The sequence below is a fragment of the Schistocerca cancellata genome, chromosome 11, assembly GCF_023864275.1.
Source record: "Schistocerca cancellata isolate TAMUIC-IGC-003103 chromosome 11, iqSchCanc2.1, whole genome shotgun sequence".
Classification (NCBI taxonomy): domain Eukaryota; kingdom Metazoa; phylum Arthropoda; class Insecta; order Orthoptera; family Acrididae; genus Schistocerca; species Schistocerca cancellata.
This window is the reverse complement of record NC_064636.1, coordinates 156,454,758-156,468,557: the sequence shown is the minus strand read 5'-3', so window position 1 is coordinate 156,468,557 and position 13,800 is coordinate 156,454,758. Positions and strand designations below refer to the sequence as shown.

The following is a 13,800-nucleotide window of genomic DNA, read 5'->3' as shown; positions in this document are numbered from 1 at the left end:
ATTCACTGATAAACAATCCATATGTCCGGATTTTCTTCATGTCCCTATCACACTGAAATTAACACAATGAACCAAGTATAGAATGAAATATTTGATGTTATTAAGTAATATCGCTGCAATCTATTGACTGCTGGGATTGTTTGTAATGCTGAAGTTAATCCATGCACACAAAATTACACATCTTCCATAATTGTCACAACAGGATGGTATCCATGAGCCAGTGTTACAAAGAAGCAGTAGCAACTTTAAATGCTCCAGTTTCCATTGCATGTTATTTTATGATTGTTCTCACTCTTTATGATCTGCAAAATGTGAATGAGTTTATATCAATGAACACACTTTTCCTCAGCCACTTTGAATCTGTTTCCTGTGTAATCACCCATTTACTGCACGCAATATATGAGTGAAAATACTGCCTTTGAGCTATACCTCATGGTAAAAACGGAAACTGAGTGGGCCAAAAACTTTTCTTATCTGATTGCTTTTTCTTTTCAGACTGTAGAACTAAAGCAATGGAGCAGGAGCCAAGTAAGTGGATAAAAAAAGAGGAAACTGATGAAGTACAAACTGAGTTCCACTTGATAGTAAGTAGCTTACTTGTATTTCTTAACTGGGTTTCATTAATTTCTGTGTGCAGTGTGATGCGTGAATACATACAATTGATGTCATACAGCTGGAAACATGAATAATTTGGTTTACTAAAGTGATGAACTTACTGTCTTAAATATGACATTTTGCACAGTGCATTGAAATAAGCCTTGTATTAAACATCACATAGAATTGAGCAAGAGTTTCAATTTAATGTTTAGTAAACATGGAAAACTTTTTTAATGCACAACCCAATGATACTGATAAACTGGTTGCCATAAAGTGGGTATATTCTGCTATGATACACTTCTTTTGAATGACAACCTTAATGTGCAGTGTAGTGTAGTGTAGTGAACCTTAGCAATGCCATTAAATTTATAAATGGTATGGCTGCAATTAATTCATTATTGCACTGTATTGTGGTATGGAATGAGAATTGTAATTTATTTACTGATAATGTAAAATAAATTATTTATAAATAATTTTGAAGTGACACTTGCATGGTCTCTAATCTGAGAAGTACATTTTGTTTACTTTGAATATGTGAACCATATGTAAGTGGAACTCTCAACAGTAAAGTTAAATTTCAGACAAATATCACATGGAAGCATAAATTGTTACACAGCAGAATGAATTTGTATGTTGGCAGCAAAGTTTTGATGAAGCCATGGGGCTACACATCAAATATTGACAGGTTTGTTCATAGTCACTTTCTGTATTTGCTGCACATTGTTACGCATATTGTTTGTGGAACTGTCACAATGTTACAGTTACTGGTGTAAATAATCTTACAAATACATGTCACTTGAAATCTGATGTGCAACTGGTTGTAGGGTATTCACCTATCAGGAGCAAACAAATTCACTTGGTGCCACTAGTATTTTTATCCTGCAAATGAGAATTGAGCGCACAGACACAATCACGCAAACTACTTGTGAACTATCTGTGCTGAAAAAATCTGTTTCAACATCCATCTTGAGTGCAACTGCAGAAGTACTGGGATAGCATTAATGCAGCATTTGCATTTGAATATATGTGAGTACTTCATTATAGATTATACAAACTATGTGAACAGCCTGCAATTCATTTGACAAGCATTATCACAACAGTAATCCTAAACAATCACTGTGAGGAAATGATAGGAGAATAAATATACTAAATTTTATTAAATACAGTAAAAGAGTGGTTAGACCCAACACAGTTCAGGCTTTGGCTTTGACCCCTGATGTAATGATGGTTTGGCATTCAGAATGATATGTATGCACAACACACATCATGTAAATGAAAAGCAGTTTGAAGATCCATTGACTTTGGACCTAAACTGGAGAACTATTCAAAGGCTACAAGGTTAAAATGTGGTTCTAGACCCACTCCCCCCTTGTAACATTGGTTGGAGTGGGAGTCTTGATTCATAGTGCATCTCAAGGCTTAGCCTATGTTCAAAAGTGGCAGTGTGGCTGTGAGCTGACAAAGTCTAGAAATGTGAAAGCCAAGTAAAGAATATGGTAAGAAATTGATCAGTAGCACAGCCTAATGTTAACCAAAACATCCAAATGGTGCCCATAACGTAACTTTTTACCTACAAGAAGTCTTCTCATATGCTGTGTGCTGTGTTAGTTGATGAACTGAACTTCCCTATGACCTTAACATTGTATCAGTTGAAAGCCACCTTCTTTGCCAAATTAATTAAATGTTAATTTTTAATTGGTGTATATTTTGGGCATGAGCACATGCTGGAAAGTAATGACACATAATTTCTATTTGGAAATTATTGAAGCATTTTAGTTAAAACAAACTTAATATTTAACATATTTATTCTTCGTGTTTGTATATTTATTTCAAACATAGTCACCGTGGTACTGAACACCTTTCTCCCAGTGAGACACCAGGTTGTTGGTGTCGTCACTGTAGAATGCTTGACTTCGTTGGCAGACCCACAGCCTCACCTACGCTCACACTATAATTCATCACTATCAAAGTTGAGTTCCTGAAGGTGTTGTTTAAGTTTTGCAAACAGTTGAAAATTCATTGGCTCAAACCGGGTCAGTATGGAGGATGATCAGTAATAATGAATCAAAGACGTCAGACTGTTGCACGTGCAAAAAAAAAGTTGTGTATGGTCTGGCATTGTCATGCTGAAGAAGAGGGTGCTCCACATGTGGATGAACTATTTGAATTGGTGCTCTGTTGTCTGAGGGTTTTCTCACGTGCTGACACAGTTAAATGAACAGAATCAAAATTTTGGAGGCATTATTTTCTGGCACACCCTTGTAATAAATTGATGCATTTTACAATTGCCTCAAATGTTTCAGAATGGTTCCCTTGGCATTGCCCAGCATCCACTTGGAAGTCATAATACTAAATCCATATACACAGCAGCCAAAACATTATGATCACTGATCTACTATCAGTATAAACTCATCCAGGCAATAGCATATCACCTTGTCTTCTAGTCAGACACACACACACGTTGCATGGAGTATCAGTGAGCATCTTGTCTTGTTGTAAAATAGGAAATGCGCACAATCTGAGTTTGACCAAGAGCAGATTTTGATGGCCTGAAGGCTTGGTATGAGCGCCTTTGGAAGCTGCACAGCTTGCTGGGTGTTGAAGTAGTACTATGGCAGTTGTCTTCAACACATGGCAAAACAAAGGTGAGACCATGGCCAGACGTTATGGGGTTGGGCAAGTACTCCTCATCACAGATGGTAGACATCATAGGCTGGGCAGACTGGTAAAAAAAGACAGGCAACAAACTGTGGTGTAACTAACATCAGAAATTAATGCTGGGCAGAATACAATTGTGTCTGAATGCACAATGCTCCAAACACTCCTAATGACGAGTCTGTGCCACTGATGACCCACGCCATGACATCGACAACAACTGAAATAGGTATGTAACTATTGGCGCTGGATGTTGGCACAATGGCCGAGCATTGCGTGGTCTGATGAATCCTGATACCTTCATCGTGCCTTTGGGAGGGTGCATTTCTGTCACCCACAAGGGGAACAGCCTCTTGACTCCTGTACTGTCGGGGCCTCCATTATACTCTGGGAAACAACCACGTGGACACCCGTGTGAGGCACTGTGTCACAAAAGAAGTATTGTAAACTGGTTGCAAAGCACATCCACCCCTTCTGTTGTTGTAGTCTTCAGTGGCAAGACTGGATTGATGCAGCTCTCCATGATACTCTATCCTGTCCAAGCTTCTTCATCCCCGAGTAACTACTGCAACCACATTCTCCTGAATCTGTTTAGTGTATTCATGTCTTGGTCTCCCTCTGATTTTCACCCTCCACCCTTCCCTCCAATACTAAATCGATGATCCCTTGATGGCTCAGAACCTGTCCTACCAACCAGTCCCTTCTTCTATAGGGTGGTGCACGAAATGTGTTACCATTTTGTTTTTGAATATAAACTTTATTGTCAATACAATCTGAAAGGAACATATACTATAATGAAAAGCCATTCATGGAGATTTGTTCTAACTCAGTACATGCTCAATATGCCCACCATTTTGTTTCCTAACTTTCTTCAAAGGAACGCTGAAGTTAGTGAGTACCCTATGGCACATGTCTTCCCTAATTTCACTGAAAGCTTAAAGAATAAGTCTTCTGAGCTCCATTAAATCACGTGGACATTTCAGGAAATTTTTTTCCTTTGGGTACCCCCAAAGAAAAGTCACATGGATTGAGGTCTGGACTATTGGGGGGCCAATTTTGTCCATCATTGAAGCGACCTGGAAACATGAGTGAAATGATCCGCATGTCGAAATGCTCGTGTAAAAACTCCAACACAGTGTTTGCAGTATGTGACCTTGCTCCATCTTGCATGAATCACTGTGTGGTGCAGGGCAAGGCAGTAACAAGTAGCTGTGGAATGAATCTATTGCAAAGCATGCTCAAATAATGTTCGCTGTTCAGTTTCTCCAAAGAAAAAAGGGTCCCGTATGTCCGTGACTGGAAATTGCTGCTCACGCTGTAATCCTCGGAGCATAATGTCATTCATGAAGCACTTGTGGGTTTTCAGTGGCCCAAAAGTGTACATTTTGTTTGTTAACCACGCCATCCAAATGAAAATGCACCTCTTCTGAAAACCAAACGTTGTTGAGAGTTTCTTCCCTATCCTCCACCCACTGAGCAAACAGTAGTCTCTGCTGCTTGTGTTCTTCAGTGAGCTTCTGTGCACAGGTCATCTTGTATGGGTACATGTGGAGGCCACTTTTAAGAATGCATTGAATGGAGCGACTGGATATTCCCAGTTGCACTGCTGCCTTTCTACACAATTTCCCGGGACTTCTCTGTACAGCAACTCGTACTGCTTAAATATTCTCCGGTGAACAAACAGGCTTAGGCCGAGGTCGCTTCGGATCCAATACTGTTCCTTCCTGTACAAATTTATCGTACAACCTGTGAATGGTCTTCTTGCAAGGGACCTATCGTGTGTTAAACTGTTGTCAAAAATGCCTCTGAGTCACACCAAGGCTTTTCGTTTCATGAAAAAGTAACACAATTGCCGATCGTTGCTGTGTCGTCAGTCGTCCATTGTCAGCCATTGCTGGTTACTAGTCTCCTAGTGGCAGTATCGTGAATTACATGTCATTTCATGACTCATTTGTTTTTCCAAGCTCTGCTGGTACTGCTGTAGAGATCCCAGCGGAGTATCTAATGTGCGGCGTAAATTGTAAAAGAAACAATTGGTAACACATTTTGTTTGCCACCCTATAGTTAAGTTGTGCCACAAATTCCTCTTCTCCCCAATTCTATTCAGTATCTCCTCATTAGTCACACAATCTACCCATCTAATCTTCAGCATTCTTCTGTAGCACCACATTTCGAAAGCTTCTGTTCTCTTCTCGTCTAAACTATTTATCGTCCATGTTTCACTTCCATACATGGATACACTCAATGCAAATACTTTCAGAAAAGACTTCCTGACACTTAAATGTATACTCAATGTGAACAAATTTCTCTTCTTCAGAAATGCTGTCTTTGGCATTGCCAGACTACATTTTATATTCTCTCTACTTCAACCATCGTCAGTTATTTTGCTCCCCAAATAGCAAAACTTATCTACTACCTTAATTGTCTTATTTCATAATGTAATTCTGTCATCATCACCCAATTTGAATTTCACTACATTCCATTATCCTTGTTTTGCTTTTGTTGATGTTTGTCTTATATCCCTCTTTGAATGCACTGTCCATTCTGTTCAACTGATCTTCCAGGCCCTTTACTGCCTCCGACAGAATTACAATGTCATTAGCTAACCCCAAAGTTTTTATTTCTCTTCCCTGGATTTTAATTCCTACTCAAAATTTTTCATTTGTTCCCTTTATTGCTTGCTCAATATGCAGACTGATTGACACCAGGGATAGGCTAAAACCCTGTCTCACTCCCTTCCCAACCACTGCTTCCCTTTCACTCCTCCCTTTTTATAACTGCCATATGGTTTCTGTACAAATTGTAAATAGCCTTTCACTCCCTGCATTTGAAGACTGCCACCTTCAGAATTGAAAGAGAGTATGCCAGTCAACATTGTCGAAAGCTTTCTTTAAGTTTACAAATACTAGAAATGTAGGTTTGCCTTTCCTTCATCTATCATCTAAGATAAATTGTAGGGTTGGTATTGCCTCACGTGTTCCATCGTTTCTACGGAATCGAAACTAATCTTCCCTGAGGTCAGCACCTATCAGTTTTTCCATTCGACTGTAAAGAATTCATGTTAGTATTCTACAGCCATGACTTATTAAACTGATACATCGGTAATTTTCACGCCTGTCAACATTTGCTTTCTTTGGGATTGCAATTATTATATTCTTCTTGAAGTCTGGGGGTGTTTTGCCTGTCTCATATATTTTTCTGACCAGATGGCAGAGTTTTTTCAAGGCTGGCTATCCCAAGGCTATCAGTAGTTTTAATGGATGTTGTCTCCGCCCAGGGCCTTGTTTCAACTTATGTCTTTCAGCACTGTCAAGTTCTTCACGCAGTATCATATCTCCCATTTTATCCTCATCTACGTTCTCTTCCATTTTCAAAATATTGCCCGCAAGTGCATCGCCCTCGTACAGACTGTCTATAGGTCTCTTCAGTATTCCAGTAGGCAGTGTCTGTCTTACCCCTAGTCATATATGCCTCTACATCCTTAAATTTGTCCTGTTACCATCCCTGCTGAACCATTTTGCACTTCCTGTCGATCTCATTTTTGAGATGTTTGTATTCCTTTCAGCCTGCTTCATTTACTGCATTTTTATATTTCCACCATTCATCTATTAAATTCAGTATCTCCTCTGTTACCCAAGGATTTCTGCTAGCCTCGTCTTTTTGCCTACTTGATCCTCTGCTACTTTCACTAGTAATCTCTCAAAGCTACTCTTCCTCTTCTGCTGTATCTCTTACCCATGTCCTTGTCAATGGTTCCCTAGTGCTTTCTGAAACACTCTACAATCTCTGATCCTTTCACTTTATCCAGATCCCATCTCTTACAATTCCTACCTTTTTGCAGTTCTTTCAGGTCTGGATAGATATCTGCCTATTACACATTACAACCTTCTCCAAATGTCGGCGGTATCTTTCAGTCAGCAGACAAGATTGGCCTGTATGCTTTTGTGCTGCATGTGTCCCTTCATGCTTCCACTTCACTATCTCATCAGAAACAGTGGACGTAGGAATGTTCAGGAGTGTGGAAAGCTCGCATACAGACATGTGACACCAATGACACCCTATCACCTGACCACATTCAAAGTCAATGAGCTCCACGGAGTGCCCCATTTTGCTCTCTCATGGTGTATAATGACTACTGAGGTCTCTGATATAGAGTAGGTGGCAGCACAATGCACCAAATATGAAAAAGTAAGTTTTTGGGGGTGGCCCGATGCTTTTGAGCACGTAGTGTATGATGAAGTTGTGCTCTGTGCAAAATTCTACCAGACGGCTTTTCTCTCTCATTCCTTACCCACATTCCATATTCACCTCCTACTTTTCCTTCTCTTCCTTTTCATACTATTGAATTCCAATCCCCTGTGTCTATTAAATTTTCGTCTCCCTTCCTTATCTGAATTATTTCTTTTATCTCATCATACATTTCTTTAATCTCTTCATCATCTGGGGACCTAGTTGGCATATGAACTTGTACTACTGTGGTAAGTGTGGGCTTTGTGTCTATCTTGGCTACAATACTGCATTCACTATGCTGTTCATAGTAGCTTACCCGCACTCCTGTTTTTTATTCATTTTTAAACCTACTCCTCCATTACCCCTATATGATTTTATATTTATAATCCTGTATTCATCTGACCAGAAGTCTTATTCCTCATGCCATCAAACTTAACCAATTCCCACCATATTTATCTTTACCCTATCCATTTCTCTCTTTAAATTTTCTAACCTGCCTGCCTGAGTAAAGGGTCTGACATTCCATGTTCCAATTTGTAGAACATAAGTTTTCCGTCTCCTGATAACGATGACATCCTGGAGATCTGAATGGGGGACTATTTGACTTCCGGAATATTTTACCCAAGAGGACACCATCATCATTTAATGAACAGTAAAGTTGCATCCCCTCGTGAAAAATTACGGCTATAGTTTCCCCTTGCTTTCATCTGTTTACAGTACCAGCACAGCAACACTGTTTTGGTTAATGTTACAAGACCAGATCAGTCATTCATCCTGACTGTCGCCCCTGCAACTACTGAAAAGACTGCTGCCCCTCTTAAGGGACCACATGTTTGTCTGGCCCCACAACAGATACCCCTCCATTGGGGTTTTACCTACGGAACGACTATCTGTATCGCTGAGGCACACAAGCCTTGCTACCAGTGCCACGGTCCATGGTTCATGTTAGGTCCACTCCTTCGTGATGATCATGTTTCCCATTGAGTATACATTTAAGTGTCAGGAAGTCTTTTCTGAAAGTATTTGCTTTGAGTGTGGCATTTTTCATGAAAACAATGCACCATTTCACAAGGCCATGAGTGTGATCGAGTGGTTTCAGGAACACAGTGGTGAGTTCCAATTGATGTGTTGGCCACCCAACTCACCAGCCCTGAACCTGGTTGAACAGATCTGGGATGTGATTTAACATAACATCAGAGATCATCCCCCCCTTCCAGAATTTACGGGAATGAGGTGGCCTGATTGTTAAATATGGTTCCAACTTCCTCCAGTGATCTATGAAGGCCTCATTGCTTCCGTGCCACTATGTCTCCCTACTGTTGTCTGTGCCAGAGGTGTACATACCAGCTTTTAGATGACTGATGATAATCTTGGGCTGATCAGCCTATGGCAGTTACCATTATTGAAAGAAGATTGTTTTATTGTAATGATTGTGATGGTATAATGATACTGCCACATAAAGTTCAGCTAAACAGTACATGCTGCCCACGAGACCTGCATGACTCACTCTCCAGTCCAGCTTCAAGACACCGACTGCCCGTGAGATCCACTGCTGTTCCTCTACACCCATTGCTGCTCCACAATGCCCACTGGTGCCACGAGCTCTGTGCTGTGAGAAGTGACATCTGCCAGGCACATGGGGCTCGAATTCGAAGAGGGAGCCCACCGTAGTTCAGCCTCCTCCACCAAACCAAAATCCCCCTTCCCCACCATTAAGGAGCCCTTTACATATGCCTCTCCTTGATATGAATAATGTGCATGTGTGAGGCTTTACTCTTCTATAAATTCAGAAGCAGGAAGTTTGCTAAGCTCACCACCCTGACAATCTAACAGGGTCCCAACAACTGAGGAGCTAGCTTGCTATTGAACCCTAACTCCCCCTTTTTAGCATTATTAGGGTTTCGGACTAACACTGTGTCCCCAGCCTTTCCAATGAACTGTTTAGCCCCTGACTGTAACAGGTGGATAACCTGTGACAGGCAATTTTGGTATTATGTCTAGCCTGGCTCCAGTTGTGCTGTGTTACTGCTAGGGTAACTTGTTCTTGAAGCAAATCATTGATTGCCTACTGGTTGACAAGAGGAAAATTGGCTGGATGTGCTAACATAAGGGATACTGGAGCAGCCTCCAGGGACTTGGGTTGTGCAGTGTTAAAGATAAAATTGAGCCACGTTGTCTGAGCCTTGTTGTGAAAGATATGCACAGCCTTCAACTTGCAGTTCACCTGGTCAGCAAAGTATGCTGGTAAAAGGATTTGTGGTCACATTTTTAATTCCATTGTCAAAGCAGAACCTCACAAATAGCTGGGAAACAGAAGCTATCAAGCATCCTCGGTGGTCTGGAAACAGAAAAAATTCATAACAAATGCTGGCCAGCTGCCAGGATGGTCATTTCTCTGCTCGGAATGTGTCAAAAAAATGAGAAAAGTTATCCGTGATAACTAGTAGGTGCCTAATACACACACACACTTGATGAAGTGGACCTATATAATCCATACAAAGTTAATCCATCAGGCATTCCTAATGGGTAGACTCTAAAAGCCACCTGAGGGAATTCAAGTTGGGCTCAGCTCCCTTACAGCTCTCACACTCCTCCACCAACCTCTGGACAGCCTTATTCAGGGAGGACGAGGTGACATGTTGAGTGATCTTGACTCCACCAACCTCCAGGCTTGCTTATACAGGGAGGACCAGGTGATGTGTCGTCTGATCTTGACAACAGTTTTATAAATGCCTAAGAAGGTATTATGGAAATAATGAGCCAAAACCTAACTAAGAGCTTGATTGTCAGTCTCTAAACAAAATTCCTGTTGTTCAAAATAAAATCTGAATTTCTTAAGGGCAAACATATCCGCCAAAGCTTCCCATTCATACATAGAATATTTCATCTCCGCAGGTGAAAGTTCCCAAGGTGCATTGCTATAGGGCATCAACATGCAACACCTCCCCTGCCATTCCGTTCCTGCAGGAGGACAGCTACGACTTTCTACTCCAGAAGAATTAGGTGTCTGTCTGCAAGAAGAAAACGACCTCAAAATTTGGTATGTCTAATACTAGTGGGTTACTAAGCACCACCTTAATGGCTTCAGAAGATTCTGGATGACTTTCATCCCATATGAAATTTCTTAAATCGTTAAGGCACCCCACTAATTTAATAAAATTCGGCACAGACTTTTGAAAAAAATGTCATGCCTATGAACCGTGCCACACCTTTCTTATTTCTAGAAGCTGTAAATTTTCGCAAATCACTAGTATACTCCTGGTCAATTTCAATCCAATCAGTGAAACTAAGATGTCCCAAGGATGAAACCTATGTGCCAGTGTCATTTCAGATGGTTTCACAGTAAGTCCCACCTCCCTCTGGTAAACCAGAACTGCCTCAAGATGTTTCAGGTTTTCAGACAGACTAGAACTGTAAACAACCATGCCATTTAGATAATTAGACACACACTTGAATGTGAAATCACCCATAACACAATCTAGAAGACAAGACATAATGGTAACTCCCGTTGAAAAACCAAAGGGCACCCTGTTAAAATTGTGGAGGTTTCAATCTGTACAGCAGGCAGTAATATACTTGGAATCCTCTGTTAACATGATCTGATAATATGCGAGATTGAGATCCAGGTCAGCAAAATACTGAGCCTGGACTAAACCAAGTAAAAGAATTATGCAGATTGGGAAGTGGCACAGATTCCAAAACTATGTTCTCATTAACTGCACAATAACCCACAACAGGATGAAACACCCCACTGCTGCCCATAGATACTGAGAATATGGTAGAAGCATAGGCTGAAGTTGAGGGCCTGATGACCGCATTGAACAACACATTATTAATCAAAGTACATATACATATCATCCTTGATGGAGAAAACCTCTCTGGAATGTCATTTGTAAGGCAAATCTAGTACTGGATTTTATCGGTGATGTCCAATCTGTTAGTTAACATCTGTGGTAACCGATCAAAAACTTCCAGTACCAGCATCACCTCTACTGTATGAAGGTGACTGAGCTGAAATGGCAAACATTGTGGTAACACACTATGAATTTCTGTGGCAACCTGACAGGAGCACAATGTGAATGTTTCAGCTGGGTTAAATTTAAAATAAACAACCCTGCCTTGACAAACTAGCACAAACCCACTACCACTTACAAAAACACTCTGCAAAATTAAGTTCGCTGAAAGATTTTTAGTTACTATCCACTTCACAGGCCAAGAAAATTTTCCAATACTCAGTTTTGCCAACCAGAGGCAACTTGTGCCCAGTGAGAGCTCAACATTGGGAGGACGGATGCAAACAAGGCAATTGACAGGTATGGCGGAACTTCAAATGCCACAGATAATCTAAACGAGAAACTGAACTACCAGAGTTGAGGACGGTGCACATTCGTTCCTGGTTAAGTTATACCCAAAAATAAGGCAGGGGTTCCCGTACCTCGGACTTGGCACAGATCCAGCCCTTAGGCAGTAGAACACTACCGTGTGTCTTCCATTCTGCATTCTGTGTGATGTCGGCTGTTTGATTCTCCTTCCATGTAACCAGACATCGCCATACAAAATGCCCCTCTTTGTTGCACTGGAAACACATCCTACACTTTTTCCTTATGGGTGGTCCGCTTTTAAATTGCTTGGAATCTCAATCCCTATCCTGATAATGTCACTTAAACCCCCATCACTGCTGGTCTGCGAAACTCAGACTTCAATAGCGGACAACAAAGCCTCTAATTCAGTAAAAGATGTGCATTTATTAGTGAAGGTAATCCATGAACAGTCCTGTGGCCACATTTTCTGTAATATATTATTGAGTATTTGTATCTCTGTGACTTGCAATTCCAGGTATGGAATGGTCATATGCATTCATCTATGAACCTAGGAAAAGGTTCATGAGGAAACTGCAATAGCCAAAAATGTTTATGCCTGAGTAGCCTCTTAATTGAGGTGACAATTTCAGGCCAATAATTGATTTTTACAACTCCCTTGATGTTGCACTTTCATGTAAAATTCGATTGAAAATATGGCTTAACACAGGGTGTACAACGTCTGAACAACAACATTGTCAGTGATGGCCAAAGTGTCAGCATGAAACATAAATTTGACCATGATCCATATGATGGATTTTACCTGTCTTTAAATTCTACATTGAAAGTTCCATTATAGCTTGCAGCAGTAACATTATTTGGAATGGTAATTTCCCAAATGAATTCTCCTGAGGTCCTTAAAGGTGTCCGTAGCATTCCTACTACTTCCAGCAGTTATATGTCAGTGGGAGAATCTTGTTCACCACCTATTGCTCCTAATTTGTCTAAATAAAGGCAGCTGTCCCTCTAACTGCAGAGCTAATGTAATCTGCTCAGAATAGAGATTACATTGTGCAATACCGCACAAGTGATTATCTCAATGGATCAATTGTGCCTGAATTATATGTATTTGCTTATGATGGGGCTGACTACCTTCTAAACACACTACATTCTGACACAAGATTGTCATGGCCAGAGCTCAGGCAGCTAGTGCAACGTATACCTCCATGGTGCAGTTGGTACTAATCACCAAGGGGTCGTCCACAAGTTGGGCACACCGCCCTTACATGGAAGCTGACAAACTTTTAATTCATAGATAAACTGTTGATTTTTCAGTGAGGGCAAACTGCTGGGACAGTTGTGGGACCCCATGTTCCGCAGTGGATACCTGCAAACACACACCTCGTGGTGAATGACAATGACACCTTCCCCCTTTACTTCCAGGAAAATAACCATCGTCTCTTACCAACCAAACATCCAGCAGGAAAAGGGGAAATTAAGTGGAAGGACTGGATGGATTGGGGTTCACATGAGTCTCCATTGTTTATTAAAATGTTTTTATTTAAGAGAAATAACTAAAGTCAGATACATTAGCAGGATTACAAACACCACTCCGAACTTTCAAATTTAAGACATTACACACCTTAGTTTAGTGACAATTTAAATAAACCAATAGTTAACGACTAAAGCTGTGTCTGACACCAGTTCTTAGATTTTAGATTCAAAATTTCCATTTTCACAAACAGCAAATGAGAAAATGCTTCAACAAATGAACAAATAATTATCTGGAAACAGATGGCTCTTTAAGACAACACAGAAGCATAACTCATCTCAAAGGTTAAAACTGAATAGCTATACTGGAAGACAGAGCAATTTATAGCTGCCTCGGGACCCTTAGAAAAAGGAAATTCTTAAAATACACCTCAAAGTGCATCTAGATAATTTAATAAAGTAAGCAGGTGCAATGATTTCTAGAGCTACCTTCAGGTAGACAGACAGAGCAAGTCTCTTTAAATCTTGC

At 40.6% G+C, this 13,800-nt stretch overlaps 1 protein-coding gene and 1 long non-coding RNA gene across 2 annotated transcripts in view; one reads left to right on the top strand and one right to left on the bottom strand.

Moving 5' to 3' along the window:
* LOC126108982 (zinc finger protein 708-like) overlaps nt 1–13,800 on the bottom strand; it is a 725,579-nt gene that overhangs the window by 113,206 nt on the left and 598,573 nt on the right. The window lies entirely within an intron of this gene.
* LOC126108986 (uncharacterized) overlaps nt 1–13,800 on the top strand; it is a 31,266-nt gene that overhangs the window by 4,466 nt on the left and 13,000 nt on the right. Inside the window, exon 2 of the long non-coding RNA XR_007523674.1 lies at nt 496–584. This is a non-coding gene — a long non-coding RNA (uncharacterized LOC126108986). The remainder of the gene's footprint in view (nt 1–495; nt 585–13,800) is intronic.